Below are 21168 nucleotides of genomic sequence, written 5' to 3'. Positions count from 1 at the left end.
GCATATTATTGCTTGGAGATGGTGTATTACACATCCTTTATATCAGTAAAATTTATAATAAACATATATACATATAGGTACATACATTTTTAACATATAGCCACTTGTTAATATTTACCAATACACTATGCCTAAACTCTCTGAGATTAAGCTTCTTCATTTATTGTAAATCTATTAACCCAAACTATAAGCACCATGCTTGGCCAAACTTGCATTTTAATATTCATACCTATTTCATTCTAAGATTGAACACCAGTATTCTTTATCTTCCTCCCTCTAAACCTTATATACAGACATAACTTGAGAGCCATTGGGATGTATAAAACTTTTTGCCTCTATTTGACATGGCTCCAGAGTACAATTTATTTATTTATTTATTTATTTATTTATTTATTTATTTATTTATTTATTTATTTGAGGTACACGGGCCTCTCACTGCTGTGGCCGCTCCCGTCGCAGAGCACAGGCTCCGGACGCACAGGCTCAGCGGCCATGACTCACGGGTCCAGGCGCTCCGCGGCATGTGGGATCCTCCCTGACCAGGGCACGAACCCGCGTCCCCTGCATCGGCAGGCGGACTCTCAACCACTGCACCACCAGGGAAGCCCCCAGAGTACAATTTTTAATATTCATGATTTCTTTGTATAGATCTTTAGTACCCTACCTTGATATCAACTGTCGTTTTTGCTTTTGTCAGAGCTCCTTCTTTTAGCAGCCTCTCCTGTCTCCTCATGGTTCTCTCCCATAAATTATAGCCCAGGTTGTCTTTTTGTCGGTCTGGAGACTACATCTAATCCTATTAGAATTGTGCAAAAAATATGAGAAAGTAAATGCTAAATGAGGATCTAACAAACTTTTCTATAATTGCTTTAGTCTATTTACTCTAGCTGTGACTTCCTTTCTTACATGAAAGTCATTACGAACTATTTTAGGTATATAAAAAGGATTGTGGATAATGTAATCAACAGCCTCTCATATACCTGTTAGCCAGCTTAAGGAGTGAAACATAAGAGATGCAAAGGGCCCTCAGGCTCCTCCTTGTTTCCGTTTCCCTCCGTTTTCTACCCAAAGGCAGCCACCAGCCTGAATTGATCATCCCCAGGCATGCTGTTGTATGTTTACCTCATAGGTATATGTTCAGAAAATCCATGATTTGTTTTACGTATTTTGCATAAAACATGATAAAAGTACTGCATGTATTCTTTTTAAAATTAATAACCTTTATATTTTAGAGCAATTTTAGATTTATAGAAAAATTGAGCAGAAAGTACAGAGTTCTCATATATCCCATTCCTCCAATTTCCCCTACTGTTAACATCTAGCATTAGTGTGGGACGTTGGTTACAAATGATGGGCGAATATTGATACATTAGTATTAAATAAAGTTCATAGTTTATGGGTTTTGACAAATGTATAATGTCATGTATCCACTATTACAGTGTCATACAGAATACAGTCCACCCATGAACAAGTCAGGGTTAGGGGAGCAGACCCACAGCACAGTGGAAAATCCATATACAGTTTTAGTAGTTTCACTTCCTTAAAAATCTCCTGTGCTCCCCGTATTCATTCCTGTATACATTCTTTTGAATCTTGATTTGTTGTTGTTGTTGTTTAATATTATAGTTTTGAGGATGTCTTAGTCCATTTGGACTGATCTAACAAAATACCATAAACTAGGGGCTTTATAAGCAACAAACATTTATTCTTCACAGTTCTGGATGTTGGATGTTGGGGATTAGGGTGCCAGCATGGCCGGGTGAGGGCCCTCTTCCACATTACAGACTTCTTGTATCCTCACGGGGCAGAAGGAGCTAGGGAACATGGTGGGGTCTCCTTTTAGGAGCACTAATCTCATTCAGGAGGGCTCCACTCTCATGACTTAAGCACCTCCCAAAGGCCGCACTTCCTAATACCATCACATCGGGTGTTAGGATTTCAGCCTCTGGATTTGAGGGAACACAGACATTCAGACCAGAGAAGAGGGGTATCTATGCTCTGATTCATTCACCTTAATAGCTGATTAGTGTTTCCTCTCTATGCATATACCCAAAATTAATGATCTGTTCTACTGTTGATAGGAAATAGGTTGTTTCCAGGATTTTGTTATTACAGAAAACTCTGCCTCAATAATCTCATATAATCTCTTTGTGAAAATACATGAGCGTTCCTCTAACGTATGCCCTTAGAAGTAGAATTAGGGAGTCATGAGATTTTTAACATTACCCCTTTATACCATAAAATGGATTCTAACTATCATTTTAAACAAAATTTCTATGTGAATAGGGATTTCAAATCTAATGTAATTTTTTACCTTCTGTTCCTTTAATATGTGACACTCTCTCTTACCTCTGGGCTTATTCTGACCCTGGCTCCTCTTTTTTTAAATTTTTCCCCCACTCCCACCTCTGAGAAATTCACCTTGATGAGTCAACATTTCCTTTAGATTTCAGCCTAGAAGCCATTTCTCTAAGAGACTTCGGATTCCTGCCCACATCTGGATAAACGCCCCTCCCTGGCTTTCATGCAATGGTCCTTACATTAGCTGTTTTATAATTGCGTGTAAGTTCTCCAAGGACCCGAAGCACAGCAGAGTTCACCGTGATAGCCACTGTGCTTAGCACAGAGCCTGACACATTGCATTTGCTGAATTAAGGGAGGTATGAAGGAATGAATGTAGGATACCAATATCATCCCAACAGTGGCAAAAACTAACCTCCTCTCCACAATAGTTGCCTAGACCATCTCAGGCTCCATGGTCAGATGACAGGAGGATAGGGTTCAGGTGTCAGGGGTCAAAGATAAGGTCCCGAGACTGCTTTGTGCACAACAAGGACAAGGCATGTCAGTCATGGCCAGGAGAAATGTTCACAAGGAGGAGATGTTTTCAATTCAGACACTCATAAGCTGAGCCCTGCCTCTGTCTACCAGCTGGGAGATCTTCAGATAATGAACCGTGAAAGCCTGCTATGCCACAGCATTATGCAACAATTTTTCATTTGCCACCAGTCAGCTTCAGGGATCAAGGACAGCTGAACACATAACCCACTCATGCATGTTATTTTAAAGGCATATTTTAAAGTTACCAATATGATACATTGAGTTAATGAGGGATGTTCTTTGGGTGACAAATATTTACATTCCACATATGCCTCTTGATGTCAAGAGTGTAACTGTTTCATTTTCTTCTTTTTCTCAGGAGGCTGGGATACAGATGGAAAAGGCCCTTGTGTCTGGGACACATTCACCCATCAGGGAAGAGACGGAGTTTTCAAGAACCAGACTGGCGATGTAGCTTGTGGCAGCTACACTCTGTGGGAGGAAGATTTGAAATGTATCAGACAGCTTGGATTGACTCATTACTGCTTCTCTCTTTCCTGGTCACGTCTGTTACCTGATGGGACGACAGGTTTCATCAACCAGAAAGGCAAGTGTTTCTTAAAAATAGAAGGTTGCAGCTTTAATTCAAGGTTATTGCTACAGCCTGGCATAATTAATCCAGGATGCTATTCTGCAGTGTTGCTTTGAAATTGCAAGTTTTTAGAGTGATTATAGGATAAATTTTTTGAAATGGGTTTGCATTAGCTTTCTCAGGACTATTATGGCTTCCCTCAACTGGAGATCTTTGTTGGGAGGGGTGGAAATAGATGGGCAGGAAGGGGGTTGGAATAAGTGTTTTATTTATGCAAGAGGTTATTTGACTGTTGACCTGAAGGTGAATTTCCAGAAGTTGTGTATAAACGATTTTCAGTTGTGTTATGCTGTGATGAGTCATGAAGAGCCCTGCGGAACTTGAGAAGATTCCGAGCATTTCAATTGAAGCTGAATTAGTGGAGCTAATTAACTAACACAGAGGTTAGCACCGGAGCCCCTGGAATCTGTTTACTTGGGATTAAGTGCCAGCGACGTCACACTATCTATATAAGCATCTCCTGGGCATGGCTTGGTGCCTCAGTTTCCCCGTGAGTAGAAAGGGATACTGTAATAGCTCCTACTTCAGAGTGTTGTTGGAAGATTAAATGAAATAATCTTTTAAAGTGCTTTACACAGTAGTAGCTGGTATAGCGTAAAAGCATTCAGTGTTAGTTATTATTCATATTATGCCTTGTAATGAAAAAGACTACTGTCCTTATTTATAAGGCATTTTACATACATTTTCTCTAAACCCCACAAATCAATGAGGAAGATATAAGTATCACATTTTACAGAGGTGCATGTTCAAATCCAGTTATTTTGTAAATTTGTATTTTTTGGTGGATCTGGAATTTAAGCCTAAGGTCTGGCTAGCTCCTTCCACACAACAGGGTTGACAGACTATGACCTGAGGCCAAACTTTGCCTGATTCCTATTTTGTTTAAATAAAGTTTTATTGCAATACAACTGTGCCCGTTCATTACGTATAGTTGGTTGCTTTCCCAATGTAATGGTAGAATTGAATAGTTGGGGCAAAGACCGTACAGCATGCAAAGCCTGAAATGTTTACTATGTGGTCCTTTATAGGAAAAGCTTTGTAACCCCTGCATCACAATTTAAAGACTTCTTAATAAAGAACCGTTATGGCTCCTTTGTTCTGGAAAAGATTTCACATTACTCCCAGGGTTGGGACTAGGTGAGGCAAGGAGGGACCTAACGTGGAAAATTTGAGAGGCATGTACTTTCAGCATCTCACAACTGCAAGGTTGTGCATGAAGTCACCTGCTTGCCTTGCTACGCCTCCAGCCCAAAGGGCCGGCATAGATATTGAGGGGTTCTTTTTGAGTAAGTTATCTGATTTCCTACGTAGTAAGAACAACCTGTGATAACAGTTCCTAGGTGGACTTGTGCACTTGCACTGTAAGGTGGGGAAATCTCTGCATTGTGAAATGGAACCACAATTTATGCACTCACCCGTAGCACATGGCCTTAAAGTAGCCTCCCCCAGATAAGGACAATACAAGATTAGCAGGTTCATGACTTGATTCTAAAGACATTAGCCTCTTTTTTTAACCACTCTTCGTTGAAGGTCTACTTTCTTGGCATCACCTGCCAGTTTTATTTTTTGACTTTGAACAGTAGGTAATTTGTTATTCAGTTTAAAAGTTAACTCATAATTTCCCACCATTCTAATCCATCATCTGTACCCTCTCTTTTCTCTGGCACCATCATAACCCTCAAGGATTAAAAACTAAGCGTAATCTCTGAATCTTCTCGTTTCTTTGCTTCTTACATCTAATTGGTTGCCAAATATGATCCATTCTTCTTATGCCTTTTTAACTTCTCCCCTTCTAGCCTTCTTCTCTGTCCCTGCCCTGGTTTAGATGTTTTTGATATACCCTTGATGGTTATACCTACTTTCACTCTCTTTCTTTGTCCTTTAATCCTTCATACAAAATGCCACCACAGCAATTTTCTGAAAGCTTGGCCCAAGTCATGGTGGCTTGCATCATCTCCTGCTAAAGCAAAGCAAGATGAAAAATTCTTTTTTGTCATTTAAACTCCTTCATATATCATTCCAGTTTTTGACTTAGTCTTAATTCACCTCTGAAGCATTCTAGGCTGAATCACCCATGCACGTGGTCCATGCAATTCCTCCACGCAAGGCCCTAAGCACATAACCCATTACTTACTAAACATGCTATGCGATTTTCCACCTTTGTAGAAATTTTCCTAAGCTCTTCCTCCTGCCTGGATTGGCCTTTTACAAAAACTCCCAACTATATCCGCTGAATGTTTATTCTACTGTTAAGGGCTAGCACAAATGTTTCCTCTTCTTTAGAGTCTTTCCCTATTCCAAGACAAAAGAAATCTTAAAAAAAAAATTCCCATAGCACATTGAAAAACTCTTAGGGTCTTTCTTCCACTCTTTGCTCTTGGCATTATTAATTCCCCTGCTAGACTGTGAGCACTTTGAGTTTAATTCAACCCAACAAACATATATTAAGTGTCTACTGTGTGTCAGGGACTCTGTCTACATACTCATAATGAAGATAAGAGAATCCCTGGAATTTTTTACAGGATAAAAAGGAGATGATTCTGCCTTGTTCACCCGTGTGGCCTAGAACAGTGTCTTGCAGGGATGAATTCAGTAAACACTTAACTGAATTTAATTGAATTAGGTCAATAATAACCATACAGATCACTCTAAGGGCAGTAATGGTTGCCTTTTATTGAGCATGTAGTATGTGCAACTCACTATGCCAAGCACTGCACCTGCTTTTGCAAATTTAATGCTCCGAACAGCCCTGTGAAAGAGGGCCCTCCCTAAACAGAGGGAATCATGGTAATCTGGGGTGTAAGGCTGGGCATAAATTTGCCAAGATGACAAATTTAGTTAGAGCTGAGTTCAACCTAGGTCTGTCTGATGTCAAAAAGTAGGATCCAGAGACATTTACAACCTTACCAAACCGCTAGTATTCTTTGTGCTACAATTCCCCTGTTGGTAACATGAGGTGGAAGCACTGAATTACTAAAACTCTTTCCACTGTTCTAGCCTATGATTCTAGCAGTTTGGAGTTTTTAACTGAGCTTCCATTTGGATGGTAAACAACATAAAAATTAAAAAAGAAAACCCCACCAACTTGTAATATAGGTCCATAATCCCTTATGTGAAGTTCTAAAATCCAAAAGGTTCTGAATATTGAATCCATTTTAGTAAGTTTAGGTTTCGTAAGTCAGTAAGCTTTCTAAAACAGATTTAGCAGCAAAAGCTGACCTGAGTTGATGGGAAAGTTTTTTATCATCTCAGTTCATTTTGCCTGGTGAGATTATTTATCTATTTTACTGCAGAAATATTAAGGGATACTGACCCACACCCACTGGGGGTGTTAAACTTAATATGTAATATGTACTCTGTTTCTTTTCTAAAAATCCTCAAATTCTGAACACATGGCTGCCAAGACTTTCATATAAAGGATTGTGGACCTGTACCGATACGCCAACATATCCAGTTATTTAACACCAACTTAAGATACACAGGAGTTCATGGAGCTCACTGTAGATCAGGAATGCAAGAGCAGGGCAGCAGAAAAGCTAGAGGGTAGTGGTGGTGGCGGCTGGAGTCACTGGGGCCACCTGGACAACGTGAAGGATTCACTTGTGCAATTCTCACGTGGGGATCACGTGCTCCCAGCACTAAGCTTTTCATGTTTGGCACCAGCTTTTGTAAAGCCCGTAGCTGATTAACATTACAGACTTTTCTATGAACAAAAGGGCAATGGAAGTGCTTCCAGTAGGCAGAATTTCAATAAGTGGTTGCTCATTCTTGTGCAGTGATCTGTTGAAGCAATTGGAACTGTTTTAGATCAGAAAGGCCATCATTTGTTTTCTCTGTTTAAACATTTTCTCAAAGAGCATGTAAAGAATTAGAGAACCCTTGTCACTATCTTTTCCAAGAAACTCCTGTTTTTGTATTTGACTCCCTATTTTAAAGCTTGATGAGAGGACATTTAGAAACTTGTAAGTAAAATCCTGTGTTCCCAAGCTGGAAGAATATTTTACAAAATGTCACTGTTACACAGTCTTTCTCTTTCAAATGTCAAGGTTTTGAGGTTTAACAAGAAGAGATTGAGCTGGCAACTGAAATCACATTTTTCTATATTTCTCAACTGTTCAAGTGCATTTTCATATCTGCTGCAAATGTAAGTTTCAGGTGATTAGCAAAAGACCCAAGTATTGGAAATAAAAAGGGAAAGGAATGGTTATGCAGAATTTCTTTTGCACTTTAAGATTTAAAATATGAGCACAGTTACCAGGAATGGTAGTTAAGTAAATAACTAAACAAACATTTATTAATCTCCTACTCTAAGTCGGGCAGTGAGGTAGGCTGAATAATGGCCCCTCAAAGTGTCCATGTCTTAATTCTTAGAAACTGTGAATATATTATCTTACATGGTAAAAGGGACTTTACAGATGTGATTAAGTTAAGGATCTTTAGATGGGAAGATTATCCTGGATTATCTGGATGGTACCACTGTAATCACACAGATGCTTAAAAAAGGGAGGAAAGAGGATCAGAGCCAGAGAGAGAAGATATAAGGACTGAAGCAGAGGTCAGACAGGAGACAAGGTGTTTCAGTGCTGGCTTTGATGATGGAAGAAGGGGCCACGAGCCTCTAGAAGCTGGAAAAGGCAAGGAAATGGATTCTTCTTGAGAGCCTTCAGGAGGAATACAGCTCTGCTGGCATCTTGATTTTAGCTCAGTGAGAACCATTTTGGACATCTGATGCCCAGAACTGTAAGATTAATAACTCGGCGTTGGTTTAGGCCATTACATTTGTGGTAATTTATTACCGCAGCAATAGGAAACTAACACAGTCAGTTTGTCAAGAGAAGATAGGTCAGTGAAAGAAATGGGTGGTGTGGGTCTAGCAAGGAGTGAACCTAGAGAGTTATGTGTTTGACACATGGTGGGCACTTGGTCAAAATTAATTCTATGTTAAGACATTTACAGTTTGACTAGGAGAGTTCCAGTGTAGTTATTTTATGGACTGAGACATCATCTTTGCAAGTTTCAGCCACATCCCCTTCTAAGCAAATTTCCCCATTTCTTTGTTCTACATAATCCTGCTCTGCTCTTGGCCGCAGCTGACTGGATGAGGGAAAGACTTATTTTCCTGTGACATATAATTTGTTTAACTTCATTAAAAAAGATAATCCTGCTCAACTGCCTTCCTCTCTCAGGGATGTTTGGAATTGAGGAGCTGAGAGGCTGAGTTGGTGGGGGTAGGCACTAAGGTTATGAGGTGTCATTGGCAGATGGGATGGCCATTTTGAGACCATAGCAAATTGGATGCACAAAGGAAGCTGGTTCTTTGAGCAGGAAGTTGGGATGGGAGACATCAGTCTTTCCTGAGAGGCAAGATTTTCTCAGCTCCCAGCTTTAATTCCTTTAAGTTCCAGTGTGATTTTTTTCCTGTCATTGGGTATCTGACATCACTCATTTCCAATAATGCCCACTGCATCACATACTAACCAGCCTTCTACCTCTAATGTCACCTTTACATTTGAGTTAATGTGAGTGGGCTTCTTTTCCCTATTTCCAAAAGACCTTTAACTTAAATATGCTTCATATTTTCAAAGATCAAATAAGAAGTGGGTTTAATTAAAACAGAGACGATGATAGTAACTACGAAAGAAGGCTGTGGAGATTTTAATACTGAAAATAACCCGGCCCTAAATATCCAGATGCAGAACAGGGTCCAAATGACCTCTCAGGGTTTCATGCTCCCTAGATTAGTAACAGATGATCATTTAAAAATACATGTTTATGCATAGGATTAGTTACCCTGAATTGTGTGAGTCTGATAAAGCTAAAGCACTCTCTATTGTTCTCATTCAAAGCTTAACCACTCCTGAGGTGGCACTATTAATATTCCTCTGTTACAGATGAGGAAACGTGGGTGTAGGGAGGCCACATGATTTGGCCACAATCCCTTGACTGAATTGTCTGACTCCAGAGCTCTGCTCTTAAAAGCCTCACTCCACTGCCTCATGGGAAAGTTTCATTACAACAATGAATAAACTGTACAAACCAGAAGTAAAGTGCTCGGTTCTGCGATGATAAATATTAAGTATGCAATGCTTTGTTGCTCTGCCATGTTGACGAGTAAAACAAAGTTTTACTTAAAAACTTTTAACTTCAATTCAATTGCAGATCATCATGTTGTTTGAATTACATTGATTGCCATCATTAATGATAGTGCCGTATCTAATGATGCTTATAAATCATTGATTATTCCAGAAATTAAAAATAAAAAACCCTGATATTATGAATCAGCTCCAAAGTGGTGATTATTAAGGCTAGGGAAACAGTATCACCATGTTTCTGGATCTGAAACATTTGTGTGAGAAGGGGAATGTTGTAGTGGGAAGAGCTCAGTCTTTGTAGTGAGACAGACTGGCTTCAAATGTTGGCTGTGCCATCTGACAACATTGTCGCTTTATGTCCGGTACTCACTCTCTGAATCTCAGTTTTTTCATATGTTTATTGAAACTAAAAATGCCCACCTCTTGTGCTTAGTGCGGGGATTAAACAAAATGTGTGATGTTATGTACATATAGTATGAATGCAAAACATTAAAGCTGATATTATTTTTATATTCAAAGCCAATGGAAGACGTTGGCTATAAAAACCTTAACACAGTCCAGTACCAAGATGATCCCATCATACAAATCTTTGGATATTCCATTTTACAAGTGAGGAAATGTGGGCTTGCAGAGGCCCAGAGATGGGATGGCAGAGTGCTTTTTTAGTGAGAGAGGAAAGAAAAGCTTTATAAACTTTGGTGGGTATACTAGTTTTCCTTGGCTGCTGCGACAAATTATTACAAGCTTACTTGCTTAAAACAATACAAACTTATCACCTTAGAGTTATGTATGTCAGAAGTCTGACACAGGTCTCTCCTGGATGAAACCACAGTGCTTAACAGCGCTGCAATTCTTTTTCAAAGATCTAAGGGAGAGTCTGCTTCTTGGCTCATTTAGTTTGTTGGTAGAATTCAGTTTCTTGTGGTTGTAGGACTGAAGTCTCCATTTCTTTGATGACTGTGAGCTGAGGATCATTTTCAGCTTCTAGAGGCTACCTGCATTCTTGGCCGGTAGCTCCCTTCTTCCATCTTCAAAGCCAGCAATAGTAGGTTGAGTCCCTCTCATGCTGCCATCTCTTGTGCCTCTTCTTCTGTTGCTGCATCTCTTCGATCCACTCTTCTGCCATCCTCTTTCACTTCTAAGGACTCATGCAGCTAGATTGGGCCCACTTGAACAATCTAGAGAAATCTTCCCATCTTAAGATCCTTAACCTGAATTACATCTGCAAAGTCTCTTTGCAGTAACATAAAAAGTAAAGTAACATATTCACATATTCTATGGATTACTGCATGGACATCTTGTGGGGCTGGGGTGGGGGTGGTAGCTTATTATGTCCACCCAGAGAGTAATGGCATACAAAAGGGGCTTCCAAGTATGGAGTTGTTATGCACGATTCACATTATGTTCATGCTTGCAAAATAAGTGAGCTGTTGTTAAAAATTACCCGCTTTTACAGACAGATAGGCAGACAACACATGACCTTGCATAATTTGGCTTCTACTTACCCTGCTTACCTCTCACTATTCTTATTGCTCTTCTGCTGAGCTATACACCCTCCTTATGGTGAACTTGCAGTTCCCAGAAGAGAATGAATACACAAACAAACAAAAGCCAGGCCATACATGACAATAGAACTCTGATCCACAAGAGAAGCTCAGGAAGCCAAACGACACCCACTGCAGCAGTTGGCCTAGAATAGTCAGAATGTGGTCAACAACTGCCAGCTTCTCTATTTTTTGCTCCTCTGTCCCCTACTTTGAACTTAGAACCAACCGGAAAAAGCCAAATATGCTTCCCAAACCAATTGCCTGGGATGCCCTTGTTCTAGTTAGCCTACCTCCAGCCTCCCGGTGCCAACAACCTTCAATCAAAAGTACCTGAATCCTCCCCCCATTTTTTTTTTTTAATAATAAAGCTTTCCTGCTACCCTGATAGCCTTTAATTATCTGCCAAATGCAGGTGATAATGGCTGACTCCTTGTTACAACAAGCTTGGAATAAGTAAGCTGCTCACATTTGGGTGGGCTTTGTTTATTTCCATTCCTCCTTTGGACTTTTGCACATTTGTTTCCCTTTCTTCTCTTCCTGGATCACTCCTCCTTGCCTTATGTGGGTCATTTATTTTCATCTTTTGAAAATCAGCTTAGATGTCACTCATGACAATAATAATCATTATTAGGATGATAGCTAACTATGCCAAGAACTGTTCTAAGCATATTCGGTTTATCAACTCATTAAATTCTCACAACAATTATTGAAATACATTTCTGTTATTGTCCACATTTCACAGACAAGGAAAGATAATTCAGAGAGATAAAGTAACTTGCCCGAGGTCACCAAACTAGTGGGTGAAGGCCTTGGGATAGAACTTAGGTAGCCTGTCACCGTAGTTCACTTTTTAAACCATTATGCTGCATTGCTTTCAGAATGTATTTCCAGATGCCCTCAGTTTGGGATAAGGACTCCTTATCATATGTTTAAATAGCATTCTGTACTTTATTTTTAATAATAACATTGTATGATAATTGCTTATGAATCTGTCTGTAGTCCCAACTAAAATTTAAGTTTTCTTTGGACAAGGACAATGTTTATCTTACGTTTGTAAGTCCAGCATATAGTAGTTTCTCTATAAATATGTATTTGAGGAATGAATAAATTAATGATTGAATGAGTGAAACACATGCAAAAATCTAAATTATTATATTTAAAATTGGTAGATAATAAGTTAAAAAAAAGAGAGATAAAGGGACCCTGCTTCTATGCAAACTTTGAATGCAATACAGTTCTACATATGAATTTAGTTATATTCACAACCTCTCAAAACAGGACAGCTTCTCTTTTCTTTGCTTAGTTTCCCTCCATACTCTTAGACATACAATCACATGAAGAACTAATATCAGCCTTTCCTCAGAAAGTCTCTTCCAAGTTGACAGTCATTGTTAGGTTAGACCCAACATCTTCTTGGCATTGGTTTTTAAGGCAGAACATGTCTAACTTAATAACATTCTTCTGAACTCTGCCACATCCAAAAACTCTCTCTCTCACACAGGCAGTGCTGGGAGAATCAGCTGAGAGCCAAGGGTAGCTGTGTATTCCCAAGGACTATGTCAGAAATTTAGAGCAAACTCCCCAACTGAGCATTCCTTAATGTGCCACGTCCCTGGCTCACTGCCCTTGTAACCCACACTCTGGGACCGATGCTGAGCCCTTGTGCATGATCAGTGGGTCTCTCTTCCTAGACTTGTGAGACTGATGGGTCTGGAGAAGCACTAAGGCAGCCATTGGGTCCAATTTCTTTACTTATATTGAATACTTTTGAAATCTGTTCATTCATTCAACAACTATTTATTGAATCTCTACTAAATTTCTGGGATTGTCCCAGGATTTGGGGGATCCAGAGATAAATTAGATAGATAAGGCCCTTATTATCAGGGGGCTTGTATTCAAGTGGAGTTGATCTACATACAAACAAGCAGATAAAATAATTTCTTTTTTTTAATATGAACATATAAATTTATAATTTTTAATTGAAGTAGATTTACAGTGTTTTGTTAGGTACACAGCAAAGTGATTCAGTTATACATATATATCTATTTTTTTAGATTAATTTCCCTTATAGGTTAGGATAAAATATTGAGTATAGTTCTCTGTGCTTCACAGTAGGTCTTTGTTGGTTATCTGTTTTATATATAGTAGTGTGTATATGTTAATCCTAAACTCCTAATTTATCCTTCCCCCTACAAATAAAATAATATTAATAAGCATGCCAATAACACAAAGTTAAGTGCTACCGACTTGCCCAAGTGAATCCCTTTCAAAACATACATCTTCCACAATCGTGTTGCCCCATCACATTTCCCTCTCTGATCAGCCAGTTTTCCTTGGACTTCTTCATGTTTCCTCCCAGCCTTTAATTGATTATAGGTAGAAAGTAATGAACCTTATTTTGGTTTAAAGTTATTTAGGATATTATCATTCCTGATCCTCTCCCAATCCTTATTTACTGTCAATGTACTAAAAATAACTTTTCTTATGCTTTTATTTTTCTCCTAGGAATTGACTATTACAACAAGATCATTGATGATTTGTTAACAAATGGGGACACGCCCATAGTGACCCTCTATCACTTTGATTTGCCTCAGGCCTTGGAAGACCAAGGAGGTTGGTTGTCAGAGGCAATCGTTGAACCCTTCGACAAATATGCCAGTTTTGCTTCAGTACATTTGGGGATCGAGTCAAGCAGTGGATCACTATAAATGAGCCTAATATTTTTGCCCTGCTGGCATATGAGTTTGGTGCATTTCCTCTTGGTGTGCCTTACGTTGGAACTAAAGTTTTATCAGGCAGCTCATAATTTGATTAAAGCTCATGCCAGATCCTGGCACAGCTATGAATCCTTATTCTGATAAGAGCAGAAAGGTATGGTGTCTCTCTCAATTTTTGCTGGCTGGGTGGAACCAGCAGATCCCAACTCAGTGTCTGACCAGGAAGCAGCTAAAAGAGCCATGGCTTTCCAATTGGATTTCTTTGCTAAGCCCATATTTATTGACGGCGATTATCCTGAAGTTGTCAAGTCGCAGGTTGCCCTCACGAGTAAAAAGCAAGTTTATCCATCGTCCAGGCTTCCAGAATTTACAGAAGAGAATAAAGTGATCAAAGGCACTGCTGATTTCTTTGCTGTGCAGAATTATACGACTTGCTGAGTCAGGTACCAGGAGAATAAGAAAGGAGAACTGGGTTTACTCCAGGATGCGGAAGTTGAAGTTTTTCCAGACCCATCTTGTACAAGTTTGGATTGGGTCTATGTGGTGCCGTGGGGAATACGTAAACTACTGAAATACATTAAGGTAAATGCACCTTTTGTTTGCGTCCATGTGTATTCAAACATGGGAAGATGGGCAGACGGGCATATTTCTGTGTGTATAAGGACCCGAACAAAGAATGATTTAGGCAATAGCATATACATTTGTTGGCCTGGGAAGAGATGATTAGGATTTAAGTCGATGGAGGTTAACTAGCTGATAAAGGGCTTCAAAGCTATTATTAAACTTAGGATTAAATTAAATCCTAAATTAAATTAAATTCAGTTGTGGCTACAGTAGCTTGGACATATTTTTCAGGCTGGGGTCACAACTGGAATTACTAAAAGGGATAGTAAGGGTTGAAATAGCTGGATCCTTTTTGGGTCTCTGTTACACTGGATGGCATCCAGGTAGCTGAAATTAAAAATTTTAAGTTATCGGTTTTCAGGATCCCTGCTGTGTGGGGGGATAGAGGCTGTAGCTGCTGGGAGGGACCAAGGGGTTAAGGAGAAATGACAATCAGCAGATGCTGATGGAAGAAAGATACTTCTGTCTTCTCATTATAACAAAAGTCATTTGACTGTCTTCATGGATATTTGCACAGTTTTTCTTTTCCATTGTTAGTTATAAAAGGTCAGCACGCAGAACATTAAGTTAATAGGGTCAGTGCAATTTGATGAAAACTAGTTTTGGGGTTGTAGTTTAGAGAAGGTAAAGGGGAATGCACCTGATATAATGAGCTTTTTTTTTTTTTTAAACATCTGTTGTGAATAAAACTTCTGCTTTCTTGTTCCAGGATATGTATAATAACCCTGTAATTTACATCACAGAGAATGGGTTTCCCCAGGGTGACCCGACATCTTTTGATGATGCTCAACGCTAGGAGTATTTCAGACAGACGTTTCAGGAACTGTTCAAAGGTACCATTTGAAATGATGAAAGATCAATTGTGCAAGCTTAATATAATTTTCCCATGTGCCTATTTGCATTCAGGAAAGACCAATGATTTTGAAAGCTGAAATTCATGTAAATCAGTGTAAAGCCATGTAATTAAGAGAGAGGGGAGAAAAAAAAAAGTATTTAGGAAGGAGGAAGGTGAGGATTTTGGTCTAGCTTCAACCTGCTGAAATTTAAGCAAGTAAAAAGCGACTGTCTTCAGCATTTTGTGACTCCTGGGTGAAGGTGACATGAATAGAAGGAGTGGTGGCTGTTGGGAGAGAACCTTAGTTATTACAAAAAGATCAGCTGTGACCAACTAGAGCATGTTTATTTGCATACTTTAATATCCTAACTACCAAGAAATGAATTGACAGAATTCTTTTTTTTTTTTTTTTTTTATAAATCTTATTATTTATTTTTATTTTTGGCTGTGTTGGGTCTTCATTGCTGTGTGCAGGCTTTCTCTAGTTGCAGCGAGTGAGGGATACTCTTCGTTGCAGAGCATGGGCTCTAGGCCCGCGGGCTTCAGTAGTTGTGGCGCGTGGGCTTAGTTGCTCTGTAGCATGTGAGATCTTCCTGGACCAGGGCTCGAACCCGTGTTCCTTGCATTGGTAGGAGGATTCTTTTTTTTTTTTTTTTTTTTTTTTTTTTTTTCTGGTGATTGTGTAATGGCATTTCATGTGGTTTTTTTTTTTTTTTTTTTAACATCTTTATTGGGGGACAGAATTCTTAAAGGACCAAAATTAAGTATTTGTTCAATAAACTTTAAAGTGGTATGCATCTTCTATCAATGCATGTTTCATTTAAACTGTTACCAAGCAGCAGAAACAGTTTTTATTGTCATATAGAATCTGTGAATTTTGTTTCAAGACAATATTATTATTCTGGTATCTCCTTTTCCCTGATGGGATTCCTTTCATATTTGAAAACAAATGTGAAGGAATAATCTTTAACTGGTAGCACACATTTCTACCCCAGTTAATTTCTCCCTTTTAGCTACCACTTGGAACACTGTTCCTTCGTAAATTTAATTTCTCCTCCCTATAAAGGAATAATATCATAGCAACAAAATTCAATGCAAAATTAGATTTTCAATTTCCTTTTTTTAACCATGATAGGCACAGTTATTTCTCATCATTCTGTTTGAGAGGTCCTGGAATGATTCTTTCCAAAATAAATCAGTAACATACTGGAATCAGCCAGAAGGAATTCTGGAAAGTGACATAAAGTGGTTTCTTTCCCAAACCTAAAATATATTGACTCAGTTCCTCACCTGGGCCTGGAGTTTATTGACAGAGGGCAATTGGACTCCTACAGATTGATCCAAGCAAAATCATTCTTTTGTGTTACAGACAAAACGGATTCATCCTCTGTGTGGGAATTCCCCATCTGATAAGAAAAGGAAATCTCTAGGTTTCTGAGATTCTCCCCACTTCTCCCTATAAATGACCCTATTCATAGTTAATACACTGATGTTCCCAGCTTCACCCCACCAGACAAGTAGGCTAGTTACCATCATCAGATTTATGCATGCCATAGGGAACACAAACGACTTGTCCAAGATTGTTCTGTGCATGTTAGGGAAAAGAGAGAAAAAATTGAAATTGGCTTTCTTCATTCCCAGCTCTGTTTAGTGCTAACATAAGGACATTTCATTGCTCTCTGAAATTGTTTCAAGTACTTTATACAGTCCCTTAGATCTTTAAGACCCTCAAACTAAGATAACTTAAAGATGGAAAAGTTACTGAAGGCAAGAGTAGAAAATGTGAGAAGATTTGGTTTGTGAGCAACAGGAGAGAATAATAGGGTTAGGAACAAAATCCTGTTTTTGAACTTGTTGAATTTCTATTGTACTTTTGAATTGATGTAAAAAGTATCACGTACTTAAACCATTAATTTTTCACAGCATCTACAATCTCTTCTGATTCTTAACATTAGATAATTTATATTCATTGTAATTAACACAAAATATTGTATTTATTTTGATTTTTAAAAAATATGTAGCCTTTCAAAATGTGCAGAAATATACACATTGACCAAAAACCCTATATTAAGTGTATATTCTGGACTGGGTATAGTGATAGCTATTTTTCATATGTTGTTGTAGTGGACAACAACTTTTTCATCTGCAGTGAAACTCTCTTTTCTAGTAACGAATCTGTTTTTTTCTATGAAATACCCACCTCCCCCCATCCTTAGACTCACCATACCAAGGGCCATGTAAGTAGAATAAAATACTGCTGTTTGTCAATAGATAATTGATTGGTCTAGATATAGGCACATGACATGAGCTGGGCCAATCCCAGTTCTGCCCTAGGATTTAAAACTTGGACCAATCAGTTTGTCTGTCTCATAGCTTGGATTGACCTTGGCAGGCCATTGGTGGCTATGCCTTGCCATGTAAAGCTTAGGGGTAGTGAGAAGGTGAGCTGCAGATGCCCCAAGGGAAATGGAGACAAGAAACGGGGAGAGATTCAGGAGGGCACTTGCACCTCTAATTCCACTTTTTCTTCAGAGCCAGTTGCATGCGTGTTCTTGAGAAACATTACTTTTACTTACAACTAAGTGCTCTTTCTGCTTCATCTGCTTCTGACTGGATTTCTATCACTTGGAACAAAGAAAGTCTTAATTGATGCCGTCATCTCATTTTATTTTCAAAACAGTGAGATGAGGTCATTGCTCCTAATTTACAGATGAGCAAACTGAGTTTCAAAGAAGCTAAGTCATTTGCTCAAGATCACAAAGTTACTAAGTAGTATTTACTAGAACAAGGCAGAATGTGTATATTATTATTACTACTACTGTTGGTGTTGGGCTTTCTGACTCAGAGTGCTTGCTTGTCCCACCACACTTCTCCAAACTTTTCCTCACCTTTGGTGCCCTGGGCTTGCACAGATTCTTTGAAAGTGCTTCATGCTGCTTCTGCAACAGCCGACAGGTCCTACGACCTTGGACAAAACTCAGACACCCTGTATCCTGCCTGTTGTCAGAGGCACAGAGCTGAAGTTACTGATCGATTTCCTGAGACTCTTCCAAGGTAGCGCTGATGATCTTGGTTAGTGAGAACCTTACTAGTAAGAAGCACCTTGTGTGCAATTAAAAATAACAACAGACCGAGGAAGACATTTGTGGGAAGCGCTGCAGGTGGGAGCCCTCCAGAACCCAGGGAGTCCATACATGGACTATGGCTTTGTGATTCCCATGAAAAAAGCCCTCCCTCCAACATCACCCATCAAGACAGGCACATAATGACACCATAGTTGGATCAATGGCAGTCTTACTAATCTCTTCAGGTAAAATCCCACAACAATTAATTGAGCAGTAAAAAGAAAGCTAATGTTTCTGTTTCCTTTTGGGAAAGAAAAAAAAAAAAAGAGGAAAAATGTCATTTCAAGAAAAAAAAATCAGCTAACACCTTTTTAATCATTGCATTATTTAAATGCCTTTAAATAGATTGTGTTTTAATTAATGCAGATATAGATGAGAGAAAAGCAACACAGTGGAGACAAAAACACTGTAAATAACATAGAACTAGGCTTGCATTCCAGTTCCAGTTATTCAAGGACGGGCAAAAGGTTCAAACTCCCAAACTCTCAGTTTGTTCAGCAATAAAAATGGGATAACACTTTCCCTGGCAGAGTTGTTGAAAAGATTTTGTTTAATAAGCTATTGTGTTAAAAACCCCAAGCAATTGTCTGGCACATGGTAGGCCCTCAACAGATGGTATAATTATTATTATTACAAAATGTGCATTTTTAAGAACATATTTATCACCCCAAGTTATTTTCCTTATTATTTAAAAAATAGAATACCAAGACATTAAAAAAAAATTCCATCCTCCCTCAAGTCTCTAAGTTATGGCAGAACATTCCCCCATGTCTGCAATTTTCTCCATCATTCTTTTTGGGAAACCTCTGAATGAGTGTTGTAACATTGGCCCTCTGGCTATTTATGATTGAACCCTGTGGAGGACAAAGCAGCCAGGACCTCCCTCCATTTGTTATTCCTTTGGAGAGGTTGCCAGATTAGGTGAAAAATCAAACCATTGTAGCAGAAACAACTGTCAATCAACTGGGTACCTGGAATTGTTCTGCCACAGGAAGTTTTGGAAAAGCTCAGGGAGCAGTGATCTTCAAAGAGTTAGGCTTTTCTCACATGATATGAATCTTTATTATATACATAAAATTTACACCAGTCCTTGCTGCTCTGGAGCCAGCAGGCAAGTTTAAGTTCATATGTAATCACACACAAAGGGATACCTCAATAATCTGAATGTTGATGAGCAGGTGAGAAAGTGTGAGAAATCAGGGGAAGTTATTCTCAATGGGCGATACTTGACCCATGACCTAAACTCTCCTAAAAGGGGATTCCAGTTGGGTTCAACCTGCTCCTCACACCTACCGAATATATGCCTGTTCTTGGCTTGGTTCCCAATCTTTCCTCAACTGGAATGTCATGGTCTTTGCCTTCTTCCTGGCCCAGTCCTGTTTGGGGTAGATCGACTAGCTTGAAGTCAGGCAAGACATGGGTTTGAAATTTAGTTCTTCCACTTACAAGTTCAGTAATTTGGGGAAAAGTCTTAAGCAAACAATACTTCAGCCATCTAATTTTTAAAATGGGGATAATAAGAACATCTATCTTCTAAAACATGGTGAAAAATGAACAAGATAATGCATATCAAGCCTACATACAGAGTCTGGTACATTAAGAAAGATTCCATAATGATGGTTAATTTTGGGGGGCATCTCTGAGCCCTCTGAGAGTTGGAGCTGTGTCTTTTTTATAGTTATATCTTCAGCCCAGAGTACCGTTTCTGTCATGTAGTAGCTTTCTACACGTGTTTGTTGAATTTGGTTGTGTCTATCAGAGAAGAGTTAGTCAATGGATAATGAGAAATAAATGATGAAATGATTGGGAACTGTATTTTCTTTCCCTAAAGAAATATACCCCACACAGGAAAAAAAATGCAGCCTTCTGGAAAGTTTCTGAGCCAGCCCAACTTTCCAGTGAGATCCATGCCTGAGTTAGCACAGTAGTAGATGATTGCAGAGAAGATTTGTTAATGACCAGCTTTAGGCTTTTAATGACAAAACCCCTCAGCAAGATGTCATCAAATTTATTGAAGACTTCACTGAAAGTGTTGAAGCTGATGCATTGTAACAAGAAGGTTATAAATCTTGCAGCTTGGGTATACCACCAAGACAGGATGCTGAGCGCAGAATCACCCTGCTGTTGTCTGTCAGCATTCTCCCTCCCTCACTTCCCATGGAGAACCAGGAAAGGAGAAATACATCCATTTCCAAAAGTGGTGCAGACCTGGCAGCCACCTGCCTATGCCAGTTTCAGACCACAGAGGCCCATTTAACTGGACAAAATGTGTTAAGCACCTGTGTTTTTCTAAATGTGCATTAAAAAAGTCCTAAGAATTAGGGGAAGATCTCAAAGTTTGACTCATTGACCTTTTGGAAAAATGAACGTATTAAAAATCCATTGCAAGCTCAGAATAGAGACTCAGTTACTTGAATATAGAGTATCACTCCATGTCTATTGTTTTATTGCTTCTCAAAGTAAACCTTTGTCAACCTAGCCCTATGGAGCAGTTCATCTCATAGCTCACAGAGAATTCACAGCTTTGGGAATGTGTGGGGTGGAATGTTGGATGCACTTAATACTGTTGCTCCTGGCTGGACTGGATGGAGCTAGCGAAGAGGAGTCAAGATCGGAATAGAGAAGGAAGAATGAGATTCGAAGGCCGTGCACAAGAATTGTTGGTGTGTGCTAGTGTACGGACTTGTAGCATTTGAAAAGTCATAAAGAAAACAATTTCCAATATATCTGTATCCCACCAACCTACATACTCGGAC

General features: G+C 39.1%; 1 pseudogene across 1 annotated transcript in view; it reads left to right on the top strand.

The window, feature by feature from the left end:
- LOC309821515 (cytosolic beta-glucosidase-like) overlaps nucleotides 1–21168 on the top strand; it is a 150905-nt pseudogene that overhangs the window by 49855 nt on the left and 79882 nt on the right. The window contains exons 2-4 of the transcript in view: nucleotides 3200–3427; nucleotides 13617–14410; nucleotides 15162–15285. The product of the transcript in view is annotated as a cytosolic beta-glucosidase-like (transcript). The remainder of the gene's footprint in view (nucleotides 1–3199; nucleotides 3428–13616; nucleotides 14411–15161; nucleotides 15286–21168) is intronic.

This window comes from Grampus griseus (genome assembly GCF_964374135.1).
Source record: "Grampus griseus genome assembly, chromosome: 4".
Lineage (NCBI taxonomy): Eukaryota > Metazoa > Chordata > Mammalia > Artiodactyla > Delphinidae > Grampus > Grampus griseus.
Note: the sequence above shows the minus strand (reverse complement) of the source record. Positions and strands in the feature narration are given on the sequence as shown.